A 21,362-nucleotide genomic window follows, 5' to 3' on the forward strand; every position below is an offset into this window, starting at 1 on the left:
TGGTAACAAAGAGGCAGAGAGACATTGTAAATAAATTAATAAAATCAACCGCAACAGAGACGGTCACATCAGACATGTAGCTCTCTTGCAAAAGATAACAATGATCACTCATATACTTGTTAGTTAAAGATGCTTATCCTGTAACCAGGGATCCTAACATTTTACTTTAATACCTCAGGGTGGGATATGACTCATCCCTTATCGGTCTGACTCTTGCTATATACTTGCAGCAACCATTAGGCAGTGCGAGTTGACTTTTTGCTGGCCGCCTTTTTACACCCCTTTTGCCATTTTGATATTCTATACTGATTAGTGTAGTTTTGTTTGATCTGCTAGCCTACTATATACTAACTTACAAGTTTTATGTTTATGGAAATATGATTATTAATAAACTCATATTTGCTTGTCAGATGTTCCACTACCTTAATATAGTGCGTAGCCATCTTGGGATATATTTCGATGGCACACAATGACATTGACCTCTATAAAAGCTATTGTAAATTACACCTTACCATATAAAATAAATGAATAAAGCTAAACAGCTCAGGAAGAAATTTGATACGTATAAATTTACGATAAATTTGATTTGAATAGCAAAACTAAAATTGATAAATAAACTTGGAAATGCAGTTTTATAACATTTTCCAAATAAAGCATCAACTAATTCATTCTTCAACACGCAATTATGAGAACAACAACAAACATTTTCATGCCTTTTTTTATTTCAAAAGTGTTCACGGTGAGTACACCTCACTCTCTCGCCCGCCATCGCTCTCTCATTCGCCATCACTCTCTCGTTTGCCATCACTCTCTCGCTCACCATTGCTCTCTCATTGGCCATCACTCTCTCTTTCGCTTGCCATCGACCTCTTTCGCCATGTCTCTCTCGTTCACCATCGCTCCCTCTCGCCATTGCTTTCTCTCTTACTGTTGCTTTCTCGCCGTCAGTTGTTCGCTGTCGCTATCTCGCTTGCCGTCGCTCTCTCCCTTGTTGTCGCTCTATTACCGTCGCTCTCTCGCCTTCGCTATCTCTTTTGCCATCGCTATCTCTCTTGTATCATTCTCTTTTTATGGTGAGCAAGAAGCAATGGCGAGCGATGGCGAGCTTGCCGTCACTCACTGTCGTTTGCCACCACTCATTTTCAAACGCTGTCGCTCGCCGTCCTTCATCCATTGATTGCTGTTGCTTGCCGATCGTTGAGCAACGATCAATGATCAATCGACCAACAACATCTATGAGTAATGTTGGTAAACAAAAATGATTCAAATGGTTATCTTTATGAAAGTCGATATTTCGTACATAATTATACTCTTGTTAAAGAAGATTCACTTGATGAGTTAGATAAATAAAAGCTGTAGTGATGAGTACAAAGTAGATACTGCATTTAAGTTATACATTCAGCTTAGCAAGACTTACATCACTAGATCTGTAAGTTGTAGCAACCTAGCAAGCATTTTTAGTAGACTCCCATGCTAAGCAATTATTATATCACACAGGATGCTATACAACGTATTATTCTATATACGTATATATAAATCTCAGAGTTTGTCATTATTTGTTTAAATGTCTGTCTGTCCAGTTATAGTTATCAAAATCTTGGAATGAAAAGCTCACTACCTGCTGAATTTGAACTCACAGAGATTGTCACTGCAAGTTTATAACCACACATTTAACCTTCCTCTCTCTCCCCCTCTTTTTTTTCTCTCTCTTCACATCCCTTCCCCCCCCCTCTCCCTTCCCTCTCTCTCCCCCTTTTTCTTTCTCTGCCCTCTCTCTCTTTTTCCGCTTCTCTCCCCTCCCCCGCTCTCTCTCCCCCCGCTCTCTTCCCTCTTTATTTTCCCCTTCCTCTCTCTCTCCCCCTCTTTCTTCCCCTCTCTCTTCCTCCCCTTTCTTTCTTTTCCCCTCTCTCCCCTCACTCACTCTCACTCTCTCCCTCCCTCGCACTCTCTCTTCCTCTTCCTCTCTCTCCCCCTCTCTCTCCCCATCTCTTCTTCCCCATCTCTATCTCCCTCCCCTTCTCTCTTCCTCTTTTTCCCTCCCCCTTTTTTTCCTTTCACACTTTCCATCTCTCTCTCACTTTCCATCTCTCTATCCCACTCTCTCAATTTTTTTTCAAAAGAAAACATTTCATTGTATTAACCTTTCCGCCATTCTATTCTAGAGCTCTGTCAGTGCAGATACTGGACTGGTAATCTATTCATAAAATACTTTTCGAAGGAATCAATCATACTAATTCTTAGATAGTTCTATCATTGATTAAATTTTATTATTATTGTTAATAAAAATCAACACAATTACTCAGTGAGTCTGATATTCCAAATTCAAGATGGTAGACACTTGAGTCACAAGAAACCATTTGCTGTCGCTAATACTTGTTTTAAATTATTATATTAATTGTACCGACTGACTTACACTGCCATTATTTACCATTACATTAATCAGAAAAAAGCATCATCGCCCATTACATCAATTATTGCATTGCATAGCCTTAAACCTTCTGCTTTTACTGATCGCCGACTCATTTTCTAAATAGATACTCGTTATGTTTCCACGCTAACTCACATATGGGCTGTATAGCTTCCGTGCATGTGTTATCCTGAGATGTTTTTGAGATGCACAGAAACATTGCAGTACAATTGCTCTCACTACCTAGTAGCACTAATAACCCACACGATGAAAATATTCTATGGATTTAATAATTCGCAATTTTGCGAACAGACAATTCCGCGAATAATTCGCAAATTTCGCGAATAATTAGTTCTATTTTTAAACACAAGGGAGAATAACTACTACCTCAAGTTAAAAACTAGTCGCTAGGCAAAAGTATTAAACGTAGCCAAGTTCCAAATTCTTTTTAAATCATCGCTGTGGCATTGAGTTAACCCCATTGCCAATGCATCACACCTCTTTACAAATTTATTCAAGGTTGTCCCAAGTTATTCGGAAATCGACACGGCATCATCGAAAAAAATCTCCTGCAGTTCTTTACGTTGAAAAAACTCATAACTTACCACAAGTTGTTGGTTCATCCAGAGGCCTCCAAATCAATGAACATTCATGAAAACCTCTGGATGAAGCCAAAAATTTATAGCTTAGCATGATCGACATAAAATGCTTAGCTAAACAGAAACCTAAACGTGTGGTATACGCAATACTCTATTGCTAGCAGCTTTCACGGATTTACAGGCACTTTCTGTTACCATCACAGAGGGGTACCATATGGAATGGGTTCATCAAGGCAGGAATATTGGAAACATGATTATACTATATATATTCAGTGAAACATGGATAACTCAAACTTCACGGGACCGAGCGAAAGTGTTTGAGTTATCAGAGCGTTAAGTTATCAGAGCACAGTCACAAGTGAATGTATTTAGTAGATACATATACAAACTACATGTATATATAAAACTAAAGTATAGGTTGTTTGTTGTAAATTAAAGGGCATCTGATGTAGAGTTTTAAAGTATTTATCAGAAAGTATAGATATTTTTATACACTTGAGATTTGTGTGTTGTTTTAGGTGATGTGACTGCCAGAACTTTTTCAGATTAAAATTGGCAAAACCTAATCGCGGTTAAAACGCTCAGAAGACATTTTTTCTTCTGAGTGTTTTACTCGAGATCAATTTTGCCAATTTTAATCTTAAAACGTCTTGTCAGTCACATCACCTAAAACGGCAAACAAATCTCAGCCCAATAGAAAAATATCTATTCTTTCTGATAATTTTTAAGACTGGACATAAGTAAACATTTATGACCAATGCAAAAAAGCATGCTTTACATCTGATCAGTTGTTTCATTTAAAATTTATCGTGTTTAGTCTGTGACAAGGTATTTTTTGACAAAGATCAACAGTGTGACTTATTGTAGAAATAGATTTTAAACAGCTATTATAGTCCTTAAAAACTTGTTAGCCTTTTCTAACAAAATTGGCTCATCGATAGTTACGCCTTCACTACGCACTTGTCTAAACCAAGTCAATAATACACCATCCAAATCATCGTGCGACGTTGAACGATCTCTTAGCCTTGATGAATTTTGGTCACATAACGATCTTATTCTTTCTTTTTGTTTAATCCATGTTGACACTGTACTTTTTGGAAAATTTTCTCTTTTTGATAATGCTCATAGCTTTTGTCCTGCTTCGATTTCCTTGAGTACTTTAAGTTTGTCAGAAGGTTTCCACGCTTTTCTTTGCTTGCGTGATGCCATCGTAAAGCGGATGTCTGTTGTAGCGGACGCCAAGCCACAAGCCTATTTGTGACATTTTATCTTAATGTATCTGCATACAATCACTGTTACAGTATGTATTTTGCATGCTGTGTCTATCTTTATTAAATTTTTATCGCTAATACCTTCTAACGTTTATAGCTTGGCCGTAACTAAGCGAACGTCTCAGCGACCCTATTAATCATTTTTATACGATTTCTTTTTCAGTTCCATCATACGGTACGGGGGAAATTATATGTACACTATACGCGTATAAAAAGCGCTTTCGTTAAGAAAGCAGAGTAGTCTCAGCTCCGCGACTCTGTGAATTTGGCAAAAAAACTGTTCGAGTTAACGATGCCAAGGTCGAGTTATATAAAGCAATTTATCATTGCGTGGGAACGACCCAAGCAAATCTATTCGAGTTAACAATGTGTTCGATATATCCGAGGGCGCGTTATCCGAGTTTCACTGTACTTGTAACACACCCAGAATGAAAAAGATCTGTTCCTGCAACTTATTGTTTCTTTTAATATACCGTAAAACCTTTAACTGAACGCCATGGCGCTCTATTTTTCAACCCTTCTTTATAGTGCCAGTCAATTGGAGGTGGCGTTCAAATAGAGGCTGGCATTGTATTTTTCAAATGGCTCATCAGAATTTTTAGAAGATAAATTTAGCGATATTAGGGGCGAAGCGAATGTTGCCTATACTTTGCTTTTTTTTCAGTAGAGCAATATTAAACCTTTTGGATGCAATAACTCTGCTAACTTACCTTCAACTTAGGCAAAGATCTCTTAATAAATATGCATCGAGAAACCGTAAATTATTTCTACCAGTTGATATTTATTGCTTGCAATTGACCCGCGATGATATTTTCCCGTGTCCTTCATTGCAATTTGTTGGTATTTTCAATTTTTATTTCCTTCTAGATTTGAAAACATACTTTAATTTTCACGCGTATCTATATTTAACAATGTTGGATAAAAGCTCATTGCACTCATTGACACGTTTTCTACAGTTTGCAGCCAAAGTAGCTTTTTATGTGCAATAGAAGGAGGTATGAGCATCGATCCATTGTAAGCCGTGCAAGACAGCCAAAAGGATGCTATCAAATAACATACTATAAATCTGCACATTTATAAGTTATACAATACTAATCTATTAAATGATACAAATATATATTAATGAACAAGTGACATGAACAAACCATACTTATATTACATGCAGAAACAAAAATTAACGCTTTTAAAACAAAAATATTTGCATCGTTTACTCGAATAGCTGCATTCTAATTGCGGCTTTCGATGGAACGAACATCTTCTAGTTGTGCAATACCTTCCACAATGACTTTTGGCATTAACTCTTCTTCTGCACAGCTGAACTAGTCAATATTAGCGTCCAAACAATTTTTTGACAGAACAAAACTTTTACGTGCCGCTTTTAACACAAATGCAGCTCGTAAATGTTTGCTCGCTAAACGTAGCCTTTAACCCAAAACTTGCAAATCATTTTTTATACCATAAGTCCTCATGCTCAAGCCGCGCGGCTTGTTGCTGGGCGCGGCTTCTGGTTCAAGATCATAGACAGCGGCTTAAGGCTATTCTTTTATGTAGATTGGCTCAGGGCAGCTTCTCAATAAATGCGGTTTCTGCTCAGCTCCTGCGCTATAACCACAGAATTGCATTCATGATACACTTTTATGTACGGGGGTTTCGGTGGCCCTACTCGTTTATTTTCAAGGTCATGTTTATGGAATAGTTTAGACTAAAGAAGATTTTATCGCTCTAAGTCGAGATGAATTCATGACACACGAGTGAGAGACAAGTGGTTGAGAGCGTGTTAATACCTGCTGACATCGAAGCAGAAACTATAGGCGAAATTTATGAACAATCGATTTCGGCATAAATGACGCTTGGATCGCCTATTGTTAAACCGGAAATATTTTGAGCTTGTTACTGGTGGTAAGGGATCCCAATATGATTTTCTGATTTAAGTACTTTCTATTCCTTTGGTGTTGTAAAATAAGAAAGTGACAGAAAGGATAATACAATTGAAATAATGAAGAGCGGTGTTGATTTTTGTATCAAGTAATACTAAAATGCAATATCATAAATTAAATGTTTGATCCTGTTTACTGATTAATCCACGTATTATTATTATACATTATGTTATCATATTATTGATTATCAGTTGTAACAGTGATGTCAGACTTGGCCCTACAGCCCATGAGATCGGGTCGCTTGTTGTTAGGATGACAAATGACATAGACTTGATTAGGTTGTGGTAATCTGAAATTGGCTGCGAAATTGACAACGCCCTGGGATTGGCTTCTGAAATAGATTGTTTATAAATTTCACCGAAACTATAGACCAAACTGAGTGCAAAACAGTTTTTCTTATTCAAGAGGACGGGGTATAGCAAAACCCGTCTCAACACTCTCGCTCTTGAAGGGGTCAAAGACGACAAAACCTCAGTCGTTAGCCATGGTCTGTGGGCAAATGCGGCTTGTTGGTAAGGGCAAATAGATACCACAGACGGCTTGTTGAAGGGTTATTTTTTCCTTCATGAGTTATCTGTTTGTGAGCACAAGCCAGTCGCGTGGCTTGAGCATGAGGACTTACGGACTTGAGCATGAGGGCTTACGGACTTGAGCATGAGGACTTACGGACTTGAGCATGAGGACTTACGGACTTGAGCATGAGGACTTACGGACTTGAGCATGAGGACTTACGGGCTTGAGCATGAGGACTTACGGGCTTGAGCATGAGGACTTACGGACTTGAGCATGAGGACTTACGGGCTTGAGCATGAGGACTTATGAGCTTGAGCATGAGGACTTACGGGCTTGAGCATGAGGACTTACGGGCTTGAGCATGAGGACTTACGGGCTTGAGCATGAGGACTTACGGGCTTGAGCATGAGGACTTACGGGCTTGAGCATGAGGACTTACGAGCTTGAGCATGAGGACTTACGGGCTTGAGCATGAGGACTTACGGGCTTGAGCATGAGGACTTACGGGCTTGAGCATGAGGACTTACGGGCTTGAGCATGAGGACTTACGGGCTTGAGCATGAGGACTTACGGGCTTGAGCATGAGGACTTACGGACTTGAGCATGAGGACTTACGGGCTTGAGCATGAGGACTTACGGGCTTGAGCATGAGGACTTACGGGCTTGAGCATGAGAGCTTACGGACTTGAGCATGAGGACTTACGAACTTGAGCATGAGGACTTACGGACTTGAGCATGAGGACTTACGGACTTGAGCATGAGGACTTACGGACTTGAGCATGAGGACTTACGGGCTTGAGCATGAGGACTTACGGACTTGAGCATGAGGACTTACGGACTTGAGCATGAGGACTTACGGACTTGAGCATGAGGACTTACGGGCTTGAGCATGAGGACTTACGGACTTGAGCATGAGGACTTACGGAATTGAGCATGAGGACTTACGGTATGCATGTTCCTCGAAGCATTAACTCTTTCGCTACCGCATTAAATTCTGACCGAACGATTATTCTTCCCGCATTAATTCAAACGGATTTTTGAAAAACTGATATACAGCTAGTATTCAAGCAATATCTCGAGAAATAAAGCAGATATCATTTCACTGTAAAATGCATCTTATTCAGAAAAGAATTTTCTCCAAGATAAGCATTAAATTGTTTAATAAATCTTACTCTCGTAATTTTTCTTTGCTTTGAACTAACGCAATGTGTTTTTTATTGCCATGACGATAGCGATCTGGTTTTGCCATTTTGAAAAATAATTAGAAATGAAATTGTTGAGCCAAAAACTTTCTATTGGTTGCACGTGCTTGGCAACAAGGTTGTTTCATTAGATACAACATTTTATTAGTCTAGCTAATGTGTGGGCTTTGTAACGAGATGAAAAGTGCAACACTATTGATAAGCCGATAGATCGGCTTACGGTCTGTACTTATGTTACCGTGCAAACCAATACATCAGCTTACGGTAGCGAAAGAGTTAAGACCCTGTTAAACAAGTAACTACTATTAGCCTGAGACAGTTAGTAATTATTTCTATAGCGTTGCTTTGAAGGTTCATCTACCATCGTAAATTTAAACCTTTTTTATATAGGTACATGTACTTCCAAGTAGAAAGACCGCGTTAAACAAGAAACTACTATTAGCCTGAGGCTGTTATTAATTATTTCAATAGTGTTGCTTTCAAAGTTTGAACTAAAATAAGCAAAAAGCTTTATAGTTGGACAACGAAAGAATTGATTGTTCATAATATAAACGCCTCATTATTAATAAGACTTTGTGGACACGTTTCTACTGATCCCTTGATATTATGGGCTCATGAAGATCAAAGATAGTCAAAGTGGCGGTAAAATAGAGAGTGGCGCTTTATTCTTCAACCCTTCTCTTGTAGTGGCGGTCAAATAGAGATGGCATTCAATCAGAGGTGGCGCTCAATTAGAGGTTTTACGGTAACTGGTTATATTTACATTCTTATGTAATGTATATGTTATTGAACACCTTAAAATGGATAATCATGATAAGAAAACTCCCATGAGAATAACAATGTGAATGGTCTAACTAGCAAAGTAACCGAACTTACTTTGACAGAAAAAAGGGTGAAAAGAGATGAGTCCATAATCTTCTACCATTTCAATTATCTTCTCATTTAGTGATATATATTTGGGCAGTACAATATCTGTCTGTAAGTAAATAGGTCAGTAAAGGTGATAAGCAATCACTCTACAAATGCTATGTCAAGCAATGTAGAATCAATTCCTGTGATACATCAAAATGATTTTCTTGAGTTGGGTAGCTTGAATTTATAAATTGGATTTGTCCACTCATGGAAACTGTCTTTTTCATACGCTGATTGTTCTAGACTCAAAACAAAAGAACTTTGTATCTGGAGATTAATGGGTTTCATCTACCACCCTACTTGAGAATCATTCGTAAAGGCTTGTGTTACTGCGGAGTTAAACTCCATGTTATTGAAAAACCACAAATAAAATTACATAAACGTATATAAAATTAGATAAACTTGAAAACCTAGGTCTGTTAGCAGAATATAATGCAAAGTTGTAAAATCATCCAACTTCTGATAGCTAAAATTATGTAAAAGTCCATGTGTTTCAAATTGCAAAACCACTATCTAAATGTAACCACCTAAAGTGCTACATTGTAAGGCCTGTCAACCAAAAACTAGCTTTACTGGGCTACAGGTGCAAATAACTCCAAATTAATTAGGTAATAATAAACACTAACCACACCTTGTCAAGTGTATCTAAGAGTTGAGAGAGAGATCCAGCACTTCTGTATAGAAATCAAAGTTGAACTCGAGTTTGCCGTACTGCTCTATTAGATCAACCTCGGAGAGAACATTGATGTGGGGCAGCTCCAGCTGCAGCATCGTGGACAGGCTTGTCAGCAGGACGGCTATGAACTTGGAAGAGTCAGTACAATAGTGAGAGTCAACGAGATGCACAGCTGCCAATCTGCAGTCTTTCTTCCTTGTCAGGTGATCGATGATATTTTGTACAGAATTGTGGTGCGTGTAGAGTTCCACCTGACCTGGACAGTCAAATAAGAAATAAGCTTCCGAGGGTAAAGTGTCAAGCTGCGTACATAGCCACTCGAGGTTGGTTTCAAGGCATTCCATAGCATATAATAGCCCTCCATTCGGTCCAAGGCTGAGTGTGTCCATCACATCGCCAACAGATACTAGGTCTGTGATATTAACGCTGCATGTGTAGGGTAATATGTCATTAGCTGGGTCCAAGTTAATTATAGATACCTTTCGCCCTGCAATATGACAATCTAACAGTCAACGAGATACACCGTGGAATAACCACTATTGGTATCATAAAAATCTTTAGATGTAGCAGTTGGCTAAAAAAGCTTTGTAGTCTTGTATCCAGTGAGCACAGAGCCTAATGGGTACATGAAAAATCACTAATTGTTTCATATTACATATGCATCTGAAAATGCAAACAGAATAAAGTGGAGTTCAATAGAAGGCCACCTCAAATTTAAGTTACAACTGAATTTGTCTGTAGTAGTATAATAAATCCCATCATTTTTAAAAGCAGAATTTTTAGCACAGCATAAAATTCAAACATACAAAAGATTACAGCCAAACTTAGGCGTAATCTAATACTAACTATAATAATCAAGCAGACCTACCCATGGTTTCGAGCAGATCCTTTATTGCTTTGCAGTAGGTGCTCTTTCCAGACCCTGGAGGTCCAATAACGACTTGCCCAAATCTAGGTCCCATCTCGACAGCTTTGGTTAGTCGGCGTTGCTATATAAATACACATTCTGGTATATCAATTACTTAAAACATTTCATAGTACAGAACTAAAATGAAAAATGACCACAAAATGTTTTTATGTACCATAAAAACACGTATCTAACAAGACCATTTTACTCAGAAGGCACTTGTTTGGTGGCTGAGATGAAAAAATGGCTGACTAGAAATTTATTCATCATTGGTTTGGGTTATTATCGATAAGAAAATAATCAAAATTACTATTTATGCGCATAAGTTAATTACTATAATTACGCATAAGTTGACTTTTTGGCAATTATTTGCCAAAAAATTTAAACAAATAAACTCAAAAACTAGCAACAAAATTAAATAAGCCATTTCGATAAAAATACAATTTGCCCATTCGTAAGCATAAAATTTATTTCTTCACACTTGGATCAACTAGTGAGGGGCCTTTACGATTTGAGCTATCGTCGGCTTGCCGAATTCATTTTGTGGTTATTTTGCCTAAACAGCACAACAACTAAGAGAAAACAACTACAAATTAAATGTACAAATTCTCGCTAATACGGATACACATAAAGAGTACAGTAAATGAAAAAGGGGTTTGTAATGTTTTAGTAATCTAAATCGGTATAAAATTGTGCAATAATCATCAATCTGAATCAGAAATATTTTATTCAAATGACACTCTGCAGCCATGTAGATACGTGTTTGTTAGTTTTCATGAAAGTTCTGCATTTCCCTAATTTTGAACAATTTTGCTTAAAACCTCACATGCATTTGCCTTCCACCAGGTCACCAAAAGTAGTTGGTTTCAAAATTCCATCTGGTTCCTAAGAACCAGCGTCTTAAGAACTTGAATAATTGAAATTTTCTAAGAAGTATTTTATTTATTTCAACATAATTTCAAATATCTTGAACTATCTAAAGTAGTTTTAAGGCTGTAAATAGACACAGTAATTTGATAACGCAGTGTTGTAGCATATACCGTTAAACAGTCTGGTTCCATCAACCCACTTAGTACTATTAGAAGTTTTGTTCTTATAAAATAAGTTTTGTTCTCTTGGAAATATTGAAACTGAAACTTCATTCCTTTATGATCTACATGTAATTAAGTCAATGACATGCATGATGCATTTACTTCCATTTTGAAAGCAAGATTAAATTAATTTGGATATAAAATAATACAAAACTATTATTTTGGAAAAGGTTTAATCTTATTTAATTTTAAGCTAGGTTTAACTAATTTAGATCACAGCTAACATAAACAGAGAAAAGGTAGAAAGTGATAGCTGCTTTATTTGTAGACGAAAGGTTCCGACTTCTATTACTGTGCAAGGGCGTAGTTGTAGATCATTAATCTCCCAGCTGAAAGAAATTAGAGAGATTCGTGTTTAATCAAGATTGCTACGAATAATTGAAAAGGATTCAACAGTAAGTGAAAAGTACCAACTGTAAGTAAAAGGCATCAACTGCAAGTGAAAAAGTACTAGCTGTAGGTAAAAAGGCATTAACCGCAAGTTAAAAGTACCAACTGTTAGTAAAAAGCTTCCACTGTATATAAAGGACTGTGCAAAGAACATAAACCGGATGTAAAAGGCCTCAACTGTAGGTGAAAAGTACTATTTGTTTGTAAAAAGCTTTCATTGCATATAAAATGCTTCAACTGTGTATATAAGTTGCCAAATCTATGTAAAAGGCACCAACCGTATTGGTCTCACTGATAAAACAATGCATTTGTGTCATCGCATTTAAAGAAGATAGGTTATAGATATCGTTTATTTAGTTTTTAAAAGCAACGAAAAATTTTTTAGAATCACAGGCAGGTTAATAATGCAAAACAACTTCAAGGTGCAATATCATGTTTCTTTCTGGATGAATAAGACACAAAGCAATTGACACATTTTCTACCTTATTAGGGCCTTCACTGACTGCTCAGATTATATTATTGTTAAATTAAGCTGTTTTTGTTGCACTTTCATATCTGCCAATAGCAACGCACCAGCACCTCTCTTACTAGCCAAAACAATCAGGAAATTGCGAAAGTGAGGGATTGTTGGACCTTGTTCATTGGAACTAATGAAACAGGGATGAACAACACTTCGGCAAGAAATGTAATTCGTTAGTTTACGAAATCTGAGATCTGATTGCTTTAGTCACCAGATAGGTAGCCATTTTCTATCTAAAGTGAATAGAAAAGGCTAAGCTATCTCTCCTTCACACCACAGTTGGTGAAAGAAAGCCCACAGCTTCACTTTCAAAAATTTAAAACTACATATCTGTAGCAATAAATGCATGTTTTGTTTTTCAATAATGATTCTGGTTTTAACCTAGACGTTTTGACGCGACCACACAGATAGCAAATAGAGTTTGCTATGTATTTTTAATAAGGACTTGCTTAGTACTAAACCTTGTTACGTATGCTCTTTGTGAACTGTGGTTACTGCACTAGTACTGCACATAACTGCTGATCAATAGCTGGTGAAGTCAGGCCATAATCAATCTAGAGGTGGATCTAGATATTGTCAACAGTGGGTCTGACAGTAGCAATTTCTTATACTAATATGAGTTTGTAGTCTGTGCCGATTCTGTTGTGATTCTGTTATAACCCACATTCTTTACACAAGCTGTCATCAAATTCAGCTGCCTGGTTTAGTCTCTGGATGGTAAGAAAAGTTTGTATATGTTACATGAAAAGGTAGTTATGCATCTATTACCAGCATAACGGTGAACACAGATAAAAGAAACACAATGCTAGTTGAAGTAAATAGAAGTACATACATTCATTCCAACAAGTTATCACTGTAGACCAAAATTCATCAGGAAATAAATCTGATTAGACTATCATAGTGTGGCCATGTTTAGGGTGACACTATGATAGCACTAACAAGTTACTGTACTACAACTACAGAAGTATCAGATGGCATGAAAACTTTGCAGAACGATTGGGTTGAATGCATTGTCAGATATTTTGACCATTCATTAATCAGGTTTAATGCCTTGGTAAAGTGTCAAGCTGCGCGCATAGATTGGTTTCAACGAATTTCATAGCATATAATAGCCCTCCATTCGGTCCAAGGTCGAGTGTCCATCACATCACCAACAGCTACTAGGTCTGTGATATCAACGCTGCATGTGTAGAGTAATATGTCATTAACTGGGTCCAAGTTAATCATAGATACTTTTCGCCCTGTAATACGTCAATCAAACAACAGTCAACCAGATACACAGTGAGATAACTACTATTGGTATAGCAATCTTTAGATGTAGCAGTTGACTATAAACAAAACCTTTGTAGTCTTGTATCTAGTAAGCACAGAGCTTTATAGGTACATGAAAAAAAACAGTAATTGCTTCCCATTCCATATGCATCTTAAAATGCAAACAGCATAAAGTGGAGTTCAATAAAAGACCACCTTAAATGTAAGTTATAACTGAATTTGTCTGTAGTAGTATGATAGCTCCCTTAATTTCTAGCAGCGGAATTTTCAGCACAGCATAGAATTCAAACTTACAAAAGATTATAGCCAAACTTGGGCATAATCTAATACTATTTATAATAAAATAATTGATTACTAATTGAAAGGATTATCAAAAAAATCAAGTAGGCATACCCATGGTGTCGAGCAGTTCCTTTACTTTTCTATGCTGCTGCAAATCTAGGTCCCATCTCAACAGCTTTGGTTAGTTGCTATATAAATACACATGCTGGTATATTAATTTCTTAAAACATTTCATAATACAAAACTAAAATAACAAATGACCACAACGTTGATACATGGTAATCTAATCATGTACCATGAAAAACCACATATCTAACAAGACCATCTTACTCAGCGGCAGGCCTGCCAACCCAAGAGTGGGACAATGCTTGAGATTTGGTTTTGGGGCAATTGATGTATCAATGATAGTACATATAAAATTGTGGAAATTAGGGCAAAAATCTCACGCATTTCTCACTCAATTTAATTTTTTCTTTGGCGTGATTGCGTGAGTCTCACGTCCAATGCGTGAGAGTTGGCAGGCCTGCTCAGCGGGCACCCGTTTGGTGACCGAGATCAAAAATGCTCGTCTAGTGATTTGTTCATTAATGGTTTGGGTTATTACCATTAACAGAATAATACTATTTATAAGTGATGCACAAGTTAGCTTTTTAGCAATCATTTGCCAAAAAAATTAAGGTATAAGCTCTGTTAAGTATGTACCTGTGTCGGCGTAATAGGGCAGGTTTAACGCGAGGTAGCAAGATGGCGTCTGAGCGATTTTCTACTAAAACCGGAAACTACATTAAAGTCACATGATCATTATGTGACAAACTCCAAAACTAGCGACCAAATTAAATACAAGTAAGCCATATCGAGAAGAAATTTGCTTAGCCTGGGCGCGAGAGGAAATTAGCACCACAAATGAGAAGGCGCGCGGGAGGTAGGAATAATGGGTTGTTGGGTTTACCCGCCAAGTACGCTCGTTATCGCGTTCTAAACTACGCTCTGAACTATGCGTTCTAAACTCGTACACTAAACTTGCATCTTCCCCATCTTGGAGAAAAGATTCTTTCAGCAAGCTTGAATCAGACAACTATCATACCATGAGCACTGACCACACATATCATTGTGAAAAACCAGCAGCCAGTCACCAAGAAGTGGGAGTATCAGAATGGGACAGCATGTGTAAAGTAAGGCATGACATGAACTGAAAACAAGACTCAAGAGACTGTCCTGTGTGGTCTGTCTGTCAGTTCTTTGATCTTCAGTCAAGTCAGGGGAAGAGTAGAGCAGAGATATAATCATTTGAGTTTTAATTTTGTATATAACTACATTGTAACAAAATCAATCACAAACTACTTACTCTACTTGCACTTTGTGTTATCTAACTGAATACTGAACTCGATTTTGCTTGCTCATACTAAAGACAAGCCAAAGAAAACCTTTTCTCATACAATCGCTTCACAGAATAAATATCATATGCCTGCCAAGCATATTATATTATGAATCAGTCTTTTAAGTCAAGCCTACTCTGTCCAAATTACATGCGGCGCTGCATAAATGAGCTCATCTTTTAGAACGTACTTCGCTTTAATATGACACCTGGTTTGTCAAAATTCCCCAAAATTCATGCATTTCATTTGCCTATTACATTATTTTGGGGGAGGCTGGTGGGCATTTGCTGCCAGCTACTCACTACATTGGTCAAACTAGTAATGATGAAGCAACTATATAGTGTATCTTTGCTATCAATCATGGTCTGAGTATGATTGTGATGTGTTCACCAATGAAGGTATTTGATGATACTTTTTGTTCTTAGAATATACTACCTGAAGGTTTTGCCTACCACCTTCTAAAGCACGAGATGGTCCGAATAATCTCCAAGACGACCTTTGTCTTCTCTGTGAAGGAACTAAAATCAAAATCCGATATTTTGGCTTGGAAGGCCTCGTTTCAGGCAAACAACAGATGGCGCACAAAGGAAATCAGGAAGCCTTCAGAAAGACTCCTGTTTCGTGTAAGTTAGCACAAGTATAATAGAAATGAAAATACTCTAGTGTTGTTAAACCAGGTTTATCGCCAGCCTACAATGTATAACCAGATGCGCTGGTCGTGACTCAAGAACAGATTCAATCGTTTTCTAACCTCACCACACTCGAAAGACACAAGACCCGAGTCCGACACACTATACAGTTGTGAAAGAAGAACATCAAGGGCATTGGATTGGTGCAAGTATAATATACACTGTCATGTTTGTACTCTGGGGATCTAATATATTACTTACCTTTTTCAGCTTAGAGCTGTTTTTCAGCATCAAACACAGTATCAAAACAAGCATAGCTGCAAAAATAAGCAGAAGAGGAAGAGAAAATATTCCAACATAAAAAACACTGGATGTCCAGCCACGCTCACAATAAATTTAAAGCCAAAGGGAAACATGTAAGTTAGAATATAGCGAGTCTCTCTTATCAATTGCTTTAGGATTTATACATTTTGAGGTAATGCCTGTATTTCAAACCAAAATCGGTTATCAAAATCAATCGGTAACATAACAATTAAATAAAACATTGTTACCCCTGATTCTATGCCTCTAAATAAAATTTGTAACTTGTTAAGCGACTGTTGGACTGAATTCATCAGATTAATTAATAGAAATAAATATTTTCTGTTTCAAGGAGATCGAGTGAAGCAGTGGTTAAGCTCAATTTGGCCCACAACCACCAAACAGCTTCTGCTGCTTCATATGGAAAGAATTGTGTCTCTGAAGAAACCACTAGAGCACTAGAACAGCTTTTTGTTGATGGACATTCTCCGATCTCAGCTTTAAGTCATTTGAAAATGACTGTTGAAGAGGATGTTGTCAAACTTGCGGACAGGTCAATCATCCCATCATCCAAGTTCTGCTCAAGGTATATAATTTGTGTGAAGGAAAGTCCAGTTGAACATTGTTTATACGCTCTGCATACATTGTCTGATCCACAAATTATTTGATAACCGTTCAAAATGCTAGCAATTCTCATGTTTTGGCTTTTTAGACTTTATATTACAAACTGAAAAAAATCAAATATGATGAATTTCAAAAGACGACCGCAGAGATGAGAGGCTCTACAAACAAAATTGGAGAATGAGGATGTCAAGTTTTTGACAGGTCTAACAGAGAGCGGCCAAATGGCTGTTTCTCTGATAACTCCACTGATGGAGCGCTCACACAATTTAAGGTCAGCTTCTGAACATCACTGTGACTTTACATAGGTATAGTCTATGTACCGCTTGCACTTACTAGATAGGATATAGGATTTAGTCACCCCAACCACTGATTATATTCCTCTATTAATTGTCATTCAGTGTCATTTACTGTTATTTATCATTTAAATGCGCCTCTATGTTCAAACTGGCAGTGAAAATAACATGCATGGCACATAATCTGTTGCAGAGAGTCTGCAGAGATAGTGTTTTTAGATGCCAGTAGTGGAATGGACGGTCACCAGACCCGCCTCTTTCTACTTCTAACCCATTGCCATGGAGGAGGTGTCCCTTTAGGTATGAATGAAGTTTCAATACAATGTAATTCTTCACTCACTAATAACAACCTGATTTGATGTTGTTGTTCAAGACAATGCATGCTATAGTTGCAAAAAGCCATGAAGGTTTTGAAATGCTAGAACATCGAAAAACCCAAACTAAACATATTGTGATTTTATTGCAGGTGCATTTCTGACCACAAGTGAAAGTGAAGATGCCATCACCATGGGATTAGACCAGATCAAACAGCTTGCTGACAGTTCTGGCTTCTATAACAGAGGTTTGTCATTATTATGTTTTTAAAGATAATTCATCTGAAACTACAATTCATTGAATGTTGGTACTCGAGAAAACAATGAAGGCTGAGAGACAGGTGAAAAAAATCCCCACTTTGCTTAGTGGTTAATGAGTGAACTTGGTAGTACCCAGAACAATGCATTTCACAAATCACATAAAAACCTCTCTTGGCAATCAGTGTTTTGGTGACAAGGAACCCATATCTGCCCTTCTTCTGGTTTGGTATGATCAACACCCATCGTTCAACAATTTTGGGCCTAGTTGGACCAACGTCGTTTATGGTTGATGATTCAAAGGCAGAACATGTGGCCATTAACGCTGTGTTTCCAGAAAGTCGAGTGCTGCTTTGCACATTCCACATACAGCAAGCGGTGTGGAGATGGCTGTGGAACACACAATTTAAGGTCAGCTTGTGGAACAGCTGACCTTACACAACAAGTAGATCTTGTTGTGGCTGTGGAGCAGCCACAACAAGATCTACTTGAGAGATCGTAACACATGCATGGAACTGTTTCGTAGGCTTCTCTACAGCGATAGTGAATCTGAATACATGGAAATGTCAGTATAATTTATAATGCTATGTATTTGATATTTCTATTATTCAGAAAGCAATTTTCATATACTTACTGATGTTTTGGAGCGAGAGTACTAAATGGAGCAGAAATGATTACCCTGTGTTATGGATAATGAAAATAACAAAAGCAGAATATCAACACCAATCCTTGGTGTTGTTATGTAGAGGTTACAGTTTTTATTTGGTGTAATTTTAGCCTAACTATTATTCCCCAAACCCCAGGGGGGGGGGGGTTGATGACTAATAGTTAGGCTAGGTGTAATTCTTTGTAATTTATCTGGTATACTTTAAATGTATATTTGATGATTTGAAACTCAGCCATTACCAACTTCCTTAATGATTTATAGTTATGACAGTGACCATTCGTGTCTGGCAAAATATCCAAATTATGCCAATTATCTTGGTGTGTTACATGGCAGGCGAAGTCTTTGGGCTTTGTGCCAGAGCAGTCTCACAAGAGGTGGCTATTAAAATAAGCTTGTTGCATGCAATTCACTGCTCACTGTTCTTTGCTTCTGCTCTTCACCTTCTTAGCTTTTTAGGTGTATACATGGGCTATGGTCAATTGAATGTGGTGTTGCATTGCATGTCATACATATAGTGTATACCACAAAGTTCAATGCTTGGCATGAGTCTGCAATTGACATTATGTACGATAAGAGATTGCATGAAATGTTATTGTCCTTCATTTGTCTAGTTTATACCCCAATTGTATGGCCTTATAGCTTTATTATATATTGCCTCTTGTATGATTTTATGTGGGCCTGTGCTGCCAAATTATTTCTTTTATACTTAACATCTATTTTCGATCTTTAAGGTAACAACACCAACAATTTTGTTGAGGCAGCATTCAGACTTCTCAAGGACAAAGTTCTTTATCGAGCTAGAGCGTTTAACTGTGTCCATTTGACTGAGTATCTGATCACAAAATTGGAGAATTCAATTTGTAACAGACTTCTTGATATTGCCCATGGCAGGACAGAGCTGAGACACAGAAGGAAACGACCTGCAACTTCATCAGCAATAATAAAGCATGTGAGTAGCAAGTGGTACATGAGGTGGATCAGTTCAATTTCTGTTATTGAGCGTAATTTTAGAGTAGGGTAAGTTGAGTTACATGGGAGATGTCTTGTGTCGGATTTCTTGATTTCTCGATATTCCCAAGTTCCTCAGGTATAGTTCCTCAAGTATAGTAAGTTCTGCTGCAATAATTACCTTACGGCTTTTTATGTATATATAACTTACTTGGTCTTTGCAGAAGGTTGGTGACCAGTATGAGGCTGTCATAGGGAAGACCAAGAGACTCGTCCAAGCTGACCTAGGTTTGTGTAGCTGCACTTATGGCAACACAGGAAACCTCTGTAAGCACCTGTGGGCTGTGATGGAGAGTGCATTTGAACGTAGAACAAATGAACAACACTATAAGCCACTCCAGCACCAAAGGGAGGTTTTGTTTTGGCTTTCAACAGGTAATACCATAGGACTAATTACTGTTTAAAATGATAAGAAGTCAACTAGTTTGCTTAGCCTTGTTAGATGTAAAGTTTGACTATTCACAGTGAACTCTCATAAAACATCCTAAACTATTTTACAGATCAGAAAGGCTGGTTGGAGCCACTCCACCACAATACTTTTATAGATAACAAAACGATTAATACAGAAGGAGAAGTAGAAGAACATATTGAATATGAAGAGATTGTTAAAAAGTACTGGCCTAGTATTAACCATCAACGCTTCCTTTGTAAAATGGAGTGGTCATGTATGACTAACAAAAGTCAGCCATAAAGCTTACTATTACTAAAGATGGGAATTTTTTGAGACCAAGAATTCATTCGAACCACTTGCAGGACGAAAATATAAATAGTCTTTTACAACTAGAACCTACTTGTGTTATACAATATAAAGTTTGGTCATATGTGGGTATGATTACTCAAACACTAAAATTCATTAGGTGGCTTGATATTTTACATTTTGTGAACAATTGTTTTGTTTTTATCATTCTAGCGAGAACAGTTATTCAGAAGTGGATGTGATACCAAAGGTTTCTAAACTACAGCGCCAGAAATGGTAGGCCACGAGACAAGGCACATGATCATCATATTTATACATGTTTTTCATTTATAAGCTATTTTGTCACACATGCCTGTTATGACATGTCAGCAATCATCATGGCATAACATACCTGATGGTTATTATTTGCCACTGTGGGGATTGATTTGATAAAATCATGTCAGAAGCCCTATGTTCTCTGTTCCACAAACTTACCACCTTCTGCTTCTTGCTTCATTACTCCAGTGGTGTGTTTACTCTCCTGCTCAGTTTATTCAGTAATGATTTCTGCTTCTCAAATGGTTGTACATTTTATGATTCATGCCGAATTACATACTCTGTGTGAACAATGATGATTCAATAGTTGAAAGACAAGATTACATAACACTGGGAGATATCACTGTTTATAATATGCACATCATGTACATATTATTGGGTTTTTTTAAGGCAAGCAGCTATTGATACATTTCACAAGGACATGTCGGATAAACTCGAAAACTACTATGAGGCGGCTATGTATGGTCTGGCCTTTGAGACTTTCATTGAACGGTGGAAGGCCCGTACAGCGAGTCAGAAAATCACTCTCCTGAACACACCATTGTCTTTAGGAGAAGGATACAGTTTTACGCAGAAGAGGTGAATTTTAGGGTGAATTGGCAGGGTGTAGTATTACCATAGTTTAGGTAACAAGTCAGTCAGTTATACATTAATGTACAAGCATGCCTCACGTGGTATTCAATATTGATAGCCGTTTGATACATGCCTAACTATTAGGCCCACCCCCCAGCGGTTTTGGGACTAATAGTTTGGCTGGTGTCAGACACTCCTCATCAGATATTCTGGATAAATTTTTGTGATTAATTGAGGTATCATCAGATTTATACCATTTAAGACATAACGCAAAACATATTTCACATGAAAAAGAACAAATATCATAATAATTACAGGACTAAAATTGG

At 37.5% G+C, this 21,362-nt stretch overlaps 1 pseudogene; it reads right to left on the reverse strand.

Moving 5' to 3' along the window:
• Nucleotides 1-1,057: 1,057 nt before the first annotated feature.
• On the reverse strand, nucleotides 1,058-16,212 carry LOC137394496 (GPN-loop GTPase 2-like; annotated as a pseudogene).
• Between the last annotated feature and the right edge of the window lie 5,150 nt (nucleotides 16,213-21,362).

This window comes from Watersipora subatra, chromosome 4 (assembly GCF_963576615.1).
Source record: "Watersipora subatra chromosome 4, tzWatSuba1.1, whole genome shotgun sequence".
NCBI classification, from domain to species: Eukaryota; Metazoa; Bryozoa; class Gymnolaemata; order Cheilostomatida; family Watersiporidae; genus Watersipora; species Watersipora subatra.